At 55.0% G+C, this 10,000-nt stretch overlaps 1 protein-coding gene across 3 annotated transcripts in view; it reads right to left on the bottom strand.

The window, feature by feature from the left end:
- The window catches only part of P2RY8 (P2Y receptor family member 8), a 51,682-nt gene that overhangs the window by 18,994 nt on the left and 22,688 nt on the right, over window positions 1–10,000 (bottom strand). Inside the window, exon 2 of one of the 3 annotated variants that reach the window (XM_070501955.1) lies at window positions 3,701–4,666. The exons of the other annotated variants lie outside the window; for them this stretch is intronic. The gene's annotated coding sequence lies outside the window, so the exon portion shown is untranslated. The remainder of the gene's footprint in view (window positions 1–3,700; window positions 4,667–10,000) is intronic. 3 annotated transcript variants of the gene reach the window in all.

Raw genomic sequence — 10,000 nt, forward strand, 5'->3', positions numbered from 1 at the left:
ACGCGTGTTCACAGCAGCACGGCTCCCAACAGCCAAAAGGTGGAAACCACCCAAGTGCCCAACGACGGATGAAGGGATAAACAGAATGAGGTCCGTGCACACAGTGGAATATTACGCAGCCATGAAAAGGAGTGAAGCCTGATGCAGCTACACGTGGATGGGCCTTGAACACACGATGCTCAGAGACAGAAGCCAGACACAAAAGGACACACAGCATGTGATTCCACATACGTGAAATATCCCAAAATTGGCAAATCCACAGAGATAGAAGGGAGATGAGTGGATTCCCGGGGCCGAGGGATGTGGGTGGGAAGTGAATGGTCGTGAGTGCAGAGTCTGCTTTTGGGGAGATGACAGTGTGGTGAAAGCAGAGGCAGGTGCTGGTTGCCCGACATTGTGAATATGCTAAAACACCACCGAATTTTAAAGGGCTCATTGTAAGTCGGGTCAATTCTATCTCAATGCAAAAAAAAAACAAAATGCCTCGTGACTCATGGGGAAAATCCCAAGAACATTTCTGTCTGACTTTCCTGTGTCGCCGGAGGCCCTTTCGTCTGTGCCCGCCCGTCTCCCCGCTCACCCCACCTTCTGAGATTGACGTGCCCTGCTTCTGGCCTCCTGACCCCTCGGGTCATTGCCCGGCTGTCTGCAGCCACCCACCCACGTCTTCTTGTCTGTGGTCACTGCGGCCCATTTAATCTCAGACGGGACCTCAGAGAAGAGGAAGCGGGTAGCCCCGGCCGTGTTCATTAATTACATAAGGCTTTGGTCCAGGAAGCCGCTGTGAATGGGCTCAAGGTCCCCAGGGAGCTTCTAGTGTCCCCATTTCCTTCTATTCCAAGGCCGCCGACGTTTTTCTTCCCAGCAGCGCGTCCTGTGGAGGACGTGGGAGGCCGGGGCCGAGGGCTCCCTGAGCCCACATCCTGCATCCCCTCCTTTCCGGAACGTGCATCCCGACAAATGTTTGCAAATATTTACTCCCAGAACCCGCCTTGAGGCACACCTTACAGACGGGGAAACTGAGGCACAGAGGGCTTAAGGAACTTGCATGGTGAGCCACAAAGTTTCCTGACAGGATGTGGAAAATGCAATGTGCCCTTTGCACTTGTGTGTCTGTCCCGCACGGCGTCCGGCTGAATGTCTCAGCGTCTGCTCTCCCAGCGGGGGATTTCGGGGGCCACACTGTGTGCCGAGAGGTCCCCGAGGAGGAGAAGGGGCCGGGCCGGGGACCCCGGCCTGCACCCACCCTCATCAGTCGTGGTTTTCTCGAAGCGGGAAACTGCCCTCGACGGAGACCATGGGCTCTGATCAGCCGGCTCATTCACACCCAGCCCTTTGGAGGGTGTGAGCAGCGGGCGTGGGGCCAGGTCAAGACCCTCAGCCTCAGCAGGGTCCCCACGTCCCCAGGGCCGGATATCCGAGACCCCCGGGAGCCCCTGAGCCCGCCCGGGTCGTGACTGTGGAGGCAGAATGACCCGGCCACGCTCGCAACCGCGTTCCGCCCCGAACAGCGATGACCCCAATCCGTGCAAACACACGGAGAATCCAATTTGGGGACGGACTCTCCCTGTCTCGGCCTCAGGCACAGAGGATGTGCTGGTCGCCCCCCTCTTGGACAGGCTGTGTGGCCACGCCGGTGGGACCAGCTCCCTGATGTCTCCCGCTGTGTCCCTGGGATTTCCCCCCAAAACGGAGCCCCTTGCCCCTCTGCACCGGCCCGGAGGTGGAGGCCTGCCCACCGTCCTCCACGTCCCCCCAAGGCAGCCCTCACCCCTGACCTCTCCCGGCACCTGTGGACGTCCACACGGTTGCACCGTGATCGCCAGCTCTGGTCTAGGTTAGGACTGTCCCCTCTGGGCCAGGCACGGGTCACACACAAGCCTGAATCCACCGTCCTGAGCTTAGAACCGGATGCACGGAGAATAAATGCCATAACAAGGTATTTTCCATGAAAGCAGAGTGAAGAGTAAGTGATTGACTGCATGACACACATGACAAGCTCCATAAATGTGGAATGAATGAAGGAAGGAATGAATGAATGAATGGAAGACCACGGGGTGTTCTCCCTAAATGTGGAGCGAGTGAAGGAATGGATGAGCGAAGGAATGATGGACACAAGGATGCTCTCCATAATGCAGACTGGGTGAGTGCAGGATGCAGGGAGGAGTGAACAGGGAGGAGTGTCGATTTGGGTCTAGTGGCGCTCCTGTGACCCCGGCCAGGTGAACTAGCTCCCCCCCTGAAGTCCCCCCGCTGCCATGGAACCTGGCGTCCAGCCCCCCCCTGCCGTCCCCCCGCTGCCGTGGAACCTGGCGTCCAGCCCCCCCCCCCCCCGAGGTCCCCTCGCTGCCGTGGAACCTGGCGTCCAGCCCCCCTGAGGTCCCCCCGCTGCACGGGAACCTGGCGTCCAGCCCCCCACCCCGAGGTCCCCCCGCTGCCGTGGAACCTGGCGTCCAGCCCCCCCCGAGGTCCCCCCGCTGCCGTGGAACCTGGCGTCCAGCCCCCCCCGAGGTCCTCCCGCTGCCGTGGAACCGGGCGTCCAGCCCCCCCCTGAGGTCCCCCCGCTGCCGTGGAACCTGGCGTCCAGCCCCCCTGAGGTCCCCCCGCTGCCGTGGAACCTGGCGTCCAGCCCCCCCCTGAGGTCCCCCCGCTGCACGGGAACCTGGCGTCCAGCCCCCCACCCCGAGGTCCCCCCGCTGCCGTGGAACCTGGCGTCCAGCCCCCCTGCCGTCCCCCCGCTGCCGTGGAACCTGGCGTCCAGCCCCCCCCTGCCGTCCCCCCGCTGCCGTGGAACCTGGCGTCCAGCCCCCCTGAGGTCCCCCCGCTGCCGTGGAACCTGGCGTCCAGCCCCCCCCTGCCGTCCCCCCGCTGCCGTGGAACCTGGCGTCCAGCCCCCCCCTGAGGTCCCCCCGCTGCCGTGGAACCTGGCGTCCCGCCCCCACCCTGAGGTCCCCCCGCTGCAGGGGAACCTGGCGTCCAGCCCCCCCCCCCCGAGGTCCCCCCGCTGCCGTGGAACCTGGCGTCCAGCCCCCCCCCTGAGGTCCCCCCGCTGCCGTGGAACCTGGTGCCCAGCCCCCCCGCCGTCCCCCCGCTGCCGTGGAACCTGGTGCCCAGCCCCCCCGCCGTCCCCCCGCTGCCGTGGAACCTGGCGTCCAGCCCCCCCTGAGGTCCCCCCGCTGCCGTGGAACCTGGCGTCCAGCCCCCCTGAGGTCCCCCCGCTGCCGTGGAACCTGGCGTCCAGCCCCCCTGAGGTCCCCCCGCTGCAGGGGAACCTGGCGTCCAGCCCCCCCGCCGTCCCCCCGCTGCAGGGGAACCTGGTGTGGGACTGCCGCCAGGACTCTCTTCCTCTCTGGATAGGGACCTAGGTCAAGTTCCTTAACTGGTGTCCCAGTTTCCTTATCAGTAAGAGTCAGAGCACCTTTAGAGGCGCCAGAACGAGCATTTCCTCCTGCAACCTGAGCCACCGTCCCCAGCACCCCCACCCCAGCGCCACGACTGTCTGCAGCTTCCGTCTTCTCCGTGCGTGTCCCACACACACTCTGTGGGACTTGGATGTGCCCGGTCCTACACCGCCCCCCCCCCCCCCGATTCCAGAGCATCTTTCGAACGGAGCCACGCGTCCCCTCCCCTGGGTCTGAGCTGCCTCCCGGGGCGTCTTCGGGGGACTGTCCTGCCTGCCAGCTCTGGTCCCAGGACTTACCGTGGGTGCTGGAAGGGCCGCGGTGGTCCTGCAGGAGCCGGCCTCGTGCGGCTTGTGTGAGCCGGGTGCAGAGGACGGCGGGGGGGGCCTTGGGAGAAAGCTCAGACAGGAATGGGGGGCCTCGAGAGGGCTCCCCGCTCTCCTGGGGACCCCAGTGTCTATTCCCCCACGGGACCTGTGACTGCCACGGTCCCCAAGCCTCCAGGGACCCCGTCGGCTGCGTGTAACGGCAACCTGTCATCTGCAGATTTAATTAAATGCACAAAGATTATGAAACCCGGAGCCCGAGAGAGAGAGGACACGGCTACAGTGGATGCAAAGGTTCCTCTTTTTCACGGTGCGCCCCCCCCCCCCCGACCCCGGGGTGGAATAGGTCACCGGAGGGGGAGTTTACATAAGTTTTTAAAAAACATGCTTTTTAAAAAAAAGCCAAGTTCCAACTTGATAGGTTCAGGAATCAGTTTGTGAGGGTTAGGTTAGAACGAGGAAATGTGGTATCTGTCAGCAGGTCCTGCTTTGGATATATTTCATATTAGTTCATTTTCAATTTATTTGAAAAATCTGTGTTGATGTTAATGTAGCTGATCCTCTGAAGACCCTTCTGCGGGCAATTTGCTTCACAATCAGCTTCAGCCTTGGTTTTAGGTGGAGATGCGACCGATGCAGGGTTGGGAAATGCTATTTCATTGGAAGTGATTCCCGGGCTTGGTTTTGGGGCCGGTGGACGCACGAGCACAGATCTGGAGTGTGCAGGGAGCAGCTTGCAGCTTTGGGGGTCGGAAGGCCCCCTCGGGGTCTCCGGAGCCTCAGATCCAGGTTTGAGGAGGGTAGTTCCTTCCAAGACAGAATGCATTTCTTTGCAACTTTCTCAAAGCTTGCATTGCTCGTCTCGTGGCCCGTTGCTCCTTCTGCAAAGCCAGCTGAATTGCATCCTCTCTCCTCTTCTCTATTCTGCCTCCTGTTTCCCTATTTAAAGACCCCTAGGTTGCTGAGGGCGCATCCAGATAACCCAGGACCCCCAGCCCATGTCATAAAGCATATTCCTGGGTTCTGGGGATCAGGGTGTGGACGTCTCTGGGGGGGACACTATTCTGTCTGCCACGGCAGGGGCCGTGCTGAATTAATGTCCAGACTCCCAATGCTAATGGGATCTGTGGCTGCAATCCTTGTCCGGTGTCTGCACCCGGGGAAGGAGCCGGGGTCAGCAACGTCCCCCCGCCGAGGCCGGCCACCCACACGTCCTGGGGCTGCCCTTGCTTTTGAAAGGCCCCAGTGAGGACCACGAGGGGGATGCATCTGGTGGGCCCAGGAGGGCAGCAGACGGGATGACACGGGGCATGGGGTGGGCGTCTCGTGAGTGGAGATGGACACGGGGTGAGGGGAGGTGACAGGGCTGAGGGAAGTTGGGGGCCTGCCCGGGTGCTTTCCCTGAAGGCTGCAGGGCCAGAGACGGCTTTACGATCCCATGCAAGGAGCCCAGGGGGTGGGTGGGACAAGCGGCTCATACTCAGACTGTTGACAAGTTTTACCTCGATTCATCATCAACGGACTTTTGGGTTGTTTCCACGTCTTGGCTATTGTGACTAACGCTGCTGCGAACGTGGGGGTGCACACATCTCTTAAAGTCCTGATTCCAATGATTTTGGGAATATACCCAGACCTGGGATCGCCGGGTCATATGGCTGTTCCATTTTGAATCATTGGAGGAACAGATGAACAAAAATGTGGTCCATCCACACCATGGAATATTACTCGGCCATGAAAAGGAAGGGAATTCCGACGCCGGCTATGACGTGGACATACCTTGAGGACGCAATGCTCAGCGGCATCAGCCAGACACAAATCGACAAATCCTATATGACTGCGCTTCTAGGAGGCCCCTAGAGGAGTCAGAGTCACAGAGACAGAAAGCAGAGGGCGGGAGCCAGGGGCTGGGGGAGGGAGTTTGGGAGCGAGTGTGAATGGGGACAGAGTTTCAGTTTGGGACGACGGCAATGTTCTGGAGGTGGGTGGACGACAGAGTGTCTGCAGATAACACTGATTCAGCACTGAAAAATTTGCTAAGAAGTTTGATGTCCTGTTAAGGGTTCTTACTGCCAAAAGAAAATACAGTAAAATGAAATAAAATAAAATAAAATAAAATAAAATAAAATAAATAAAATAAGAATAAATAAAATAAAATGAAATAAAATAAATAAAATAAAAATAAATAAAATAAAATAAAATAAAGAAAAATTAAAAAATAAAATAAATTAAATAAAATAAAATGAAACGAAATAAAATAAATAAAATAAATAAATAGAATAAATAAAATAAATAAAATAAAATAAAATAAATAAAATAAGAATAAATAAAATAAAATGAAATAAAATAAAAATAAATGAAATAAAATTAAATTAAATTAAAATTAAAAAATTAAATAAAATAAATTAAATAAATAAAATAAAATGAAATGAAATAAAATAAATAAAATAAAATAAATAAAATAGAAATAAATAAAGTAAATGAAATAAAATAAATAAAATAAAAATAAATAAAATAAAATGAAATAAAAATAAATAAAATAAAATAGTAAAGTAAAATTAAATAAAATAAAATAGAATGAATAAAATAAAAATAAATAAAATAAAATAAAATAAAATAGTAAAGTAAAATAAAATAAAATGAAATAAAATAAAATTAAAATAAATAAAATAAAATAAAATATTAAAGTAAAATAAAATAAGATAAAATGAAATGAAGTAAAATAAAATAAAAATAAATAAAATAAAATTAAATTAAATTAAAATAAAATAAAGTAAAAATAAAATAAAATAAAATAAAATATTAAAGTGAAATAAAATAAGATGAAATGAAGTAAAATAAAATAAAAATAAAATAAAAATAAATAAAATAAAAATACATAAAATAAAATAAAATTAAATTAAATTAAAATAAAGTAAAATAGACTAGACTAAGATAGAGTAGAATAGAACAGAACAGGACAGGATAGAATAGAATAGAATAGAATGAAGCTGTTTACTCTTGGAGGAGAAAAGGGAATTTCTGGACCCGCCCAGGGGAGGTCAGCTCGTCCCGGCGGCCGGCGTGGCTCCCAGCTGCCCAGCCACCGGCCGGGTTTTTGGGAAACAAGGGGCTTCCCGGGATTAGGGATTTTCGGTGTGAAGCGGGGAGAGTCCCCAGCAGCAGCAGCAAGGGTGAGCTGGTCACCCCGCTGAGTGACAGCCGCCCCGGGAGGCTGGTCCAGGCCGCTGCCCAGAGTGGGGACGTGCATCTCGGTTCCCGTCCTGCAGGAACTGGGGATTTTCAACCCCGACCTTTTAACACGCCCCACAGGACAGCATGACACGGCCCTCTAAGGCTCCCCAGGGGACGGCTGCAAGGTGGGCATCGGGGGGGGGGCCCCATCTTCCCAGGCGCCCCGTCTGAGGGTGGACGGTGATTCTCGTGTCCGGCCGGCAAGTGGCAGAAATGTCATGAGCCACGAAGACGTTGGCAGCCAGCGTCCCTGTGGGGGGCAGCTTTGCAGATCTGGGCCCTTCCGGAAGCTTCCGCTGGCTGCCACTTGCCTGTTTGGGAGTAAATCCATTGGGAGGCGTGTTGCGGGTGGAACGGCATCACCGAGTGTCAATTGCAAAGAGGATGGACTGACTGACTGATCCCTGACTCTCAGCGTCTCTGCCTTTCCGTCTTGTAAGGTGGGGTTTGTGTCGGTGACAATGGGCCGGGGACGGGCCCCGTGGGGGGCTGGTTCCTCTTTCTGGTCTCTTTCCGGGACCACGGCTGCTTCCCCTGCACGTGCCCCGCTGTGGGGCTCTCTGCGTGCAGCCATGCCCACCCCCCCTTGTCCCCAAGCTGGGCGTCCCCGTTATGGGACAGCCTCTCCCGCCAGCCGGCCCTGCAGGAAGGAGGCCGCGCGCACAGGCTGCACCCCGAGAGGTGGCCTCCAACGGTGTGAGGGGCGGAGCGGGGGCCCCAAAACAATGTGTTCACCTTGTGGCCCCAGGACCCTTGCACGGGACCTTATTTAAAAGCATGGTCCTTACAGGTGTGATGAAGGGAAGGATGGAGAGGAGGGCTTCCTGGAGAAGGTGGCCCTGAATCAAGGATGGAGAGGAGGGCTTCCTGGAGGAGGTGGCCCTGAATCAAGGATGGAGAGGAGGGCTTCCTGGAGGAGGCGGCCCTGAATCAAGGATGGAGAGGAGGGCTTCCTGGAGGAGGCGGCCCTGAATCAAGGATGGAGAGGAGGGCTTCCTGGAGGAGGCGGCCCTGAATCCAAGGACAGCGGCATCCCGCCTTCCTCCTTTCTCTCTCTCGTTGGGCTTGCATTTCGTTTTCACAGATTCTCATCCTGGCCTCACCTGGGCTGACGTTTGAAAGTCTTTTTTTTTTTTTTTCATCCACCATCCGGGTTGCGGCAACCGAAATAGCCACACGCACCAAATTTAAATGTTTCGGTTCCTGTGCCCTTGGCCCCAACCTGCTAAAAACGTTTCTTCTGAGAAAACGGCCATCGCGATGGAAATCGACCGAAGCCAGGTCAACATGTTCCACACTTCGATGCGCGATTATTAAACGCCGAAGGAAACAGTGTCTTGGACATGATTTCCCGAGCGAGTGACTCACGGTCCCAATTTTCCTGTGTATTTGAGCAAAGGGAACAGAGTGTTCCTGCAGCTACTGTATTATTTTTGGAGGAGCTGAACTTTTTCTTTCTTTCTTTCTTTTTTGAGGAAGATTGGCCCTGAGCTAACTGCTGCCAATCATCCTCTTTTTTTTTTTTTTTTTGCTGAGGAAGACTGGCCCTGAGCTAACAGTCATGCCCATCTTCCTCTACTTTATATGTGGGACGCCTACTACAGTATGGCGCACCAAGTGGTGCCATGTCTACACCCAGGATCCGAACTGGTGAACCCCAGGCCCCTGAGAACTGGAACATGCAAACTTAACCACTGCGCCACTGGCCTGGCCCCAAGAGGATCTGAACGTTGATTGCTCTCCAACCAAGCATGCGTGGGGCCCCCTGGAGGGTCTCTGGTGCCCTGGGGCATCCCAGTTTGAAGACTGCCCTCAATCTTCATGCAGAGAAAAGGAAGGGAGCATCCAAGAGGTGGGGGCCGTGTGCAAAAGCAGTCCCCGACGGAATTGCTCTGCTTTCTTCTCATTTGCAAATGTGCGTTGACCGTTTCAACAACCTCACGAGGGAGCACGCACTTTCTGCATTTTCCAGGAGGGGATCTGGGTCACGGGAGGCGGGATCACCCCGGCTCGGAGCCTCGGGAGCTCACGCAAAGCCGGACAGCCGTCCCGCTCAATGTCATCTCGCAGTGAGGATGAGGAGGAACGGCTTTCTTCCTCACTGAAAAGCTTAAAGACTTCAAGTCATCATTCTCCGGAGCGCAAGGAAAACGCTAGAAGAAAGAAGACGAATCTTCGGGACGGATCTCAAACAGCTCGTCCTCCTCCTCGTTTCCCTTCCTTGTCCTTCCTCTGGGTTTGACCCGGAAGGAGAAACCCGTTCCAGATCCTTGAGATGCCGCCCGGGGCCGCGGATCTGCAACGTTTCCTCTCCTGCGTTGGCTGCACTCAAGGCTACGAATTTGCCCGTGTCCGGCTGCTTTGGCTCCACCCCAGGCGTTTGCATGGGTCGCGTCTTCACGATCGTCGGGAGGAGGTCAGTCTACACACTCTCCTCGTGGCCTCTGACCCACGGGGTCCCTGGTTGAACAGCTGACAGAAGAGACAACTGTGCAGAGCGGTGTGTGGCCCAGAGAGGGTGGTTGAGGACAGACGGCGTCGTCCCCCAGGACACGGCATCGGTCTCTACTCTGTGGTCACCATGCCCGAGATATAGCCGGTGAGGACAGGAGGCAGAGAAGAACGTCAGAGCGATTGGAGTCCTAATGCTGTGTAGACACTCGGCCCGTCCATATGGGTTGCCTGGGGCTGGCCTAACAAACGACCCCAGATGGGGCGGCTCAAACAACGGACATTGATGGTCTCAAGTCCTGGAGGCTGGACGTCCGAGATCCAGGTGTGGGCAGGGCTGGTCCCTCCTGAGGCCTCTCACCTTGCCGTGTGGACGTGTCTTCTCCCCGTGTCCTCACATGGTCGTCCCTCTGTGCGTGTCTCATCTCCTCTTCTCATCAGGACCCCAGTCCTGTTGCATCAGGACCCGCCCTCATGACCTCATTTGACCTGCATCCCCTCCTTAAAGACCCGTCTCCAAATCCCAGCACGTGCCAAGGTCCTGTGGTCAGGGCCCCCAACCTGTGAATTTTACGGGGTCACCGTTCAGCC

The sequence above is a fragment of the Equus asinus genome, chromosome X, assembly GCF_041296235.1.
Source record: "Equus asinus isolate D_3611 breed Donkey chromosome X, EquAss-T2T_v2, whole genome shotgun sequence".
Lineage (NCBI taxonomy): Eukaryota > Metazoa > Chordata > Mammalia > Perissodactyla > Equidae > Equus > Equus asinus.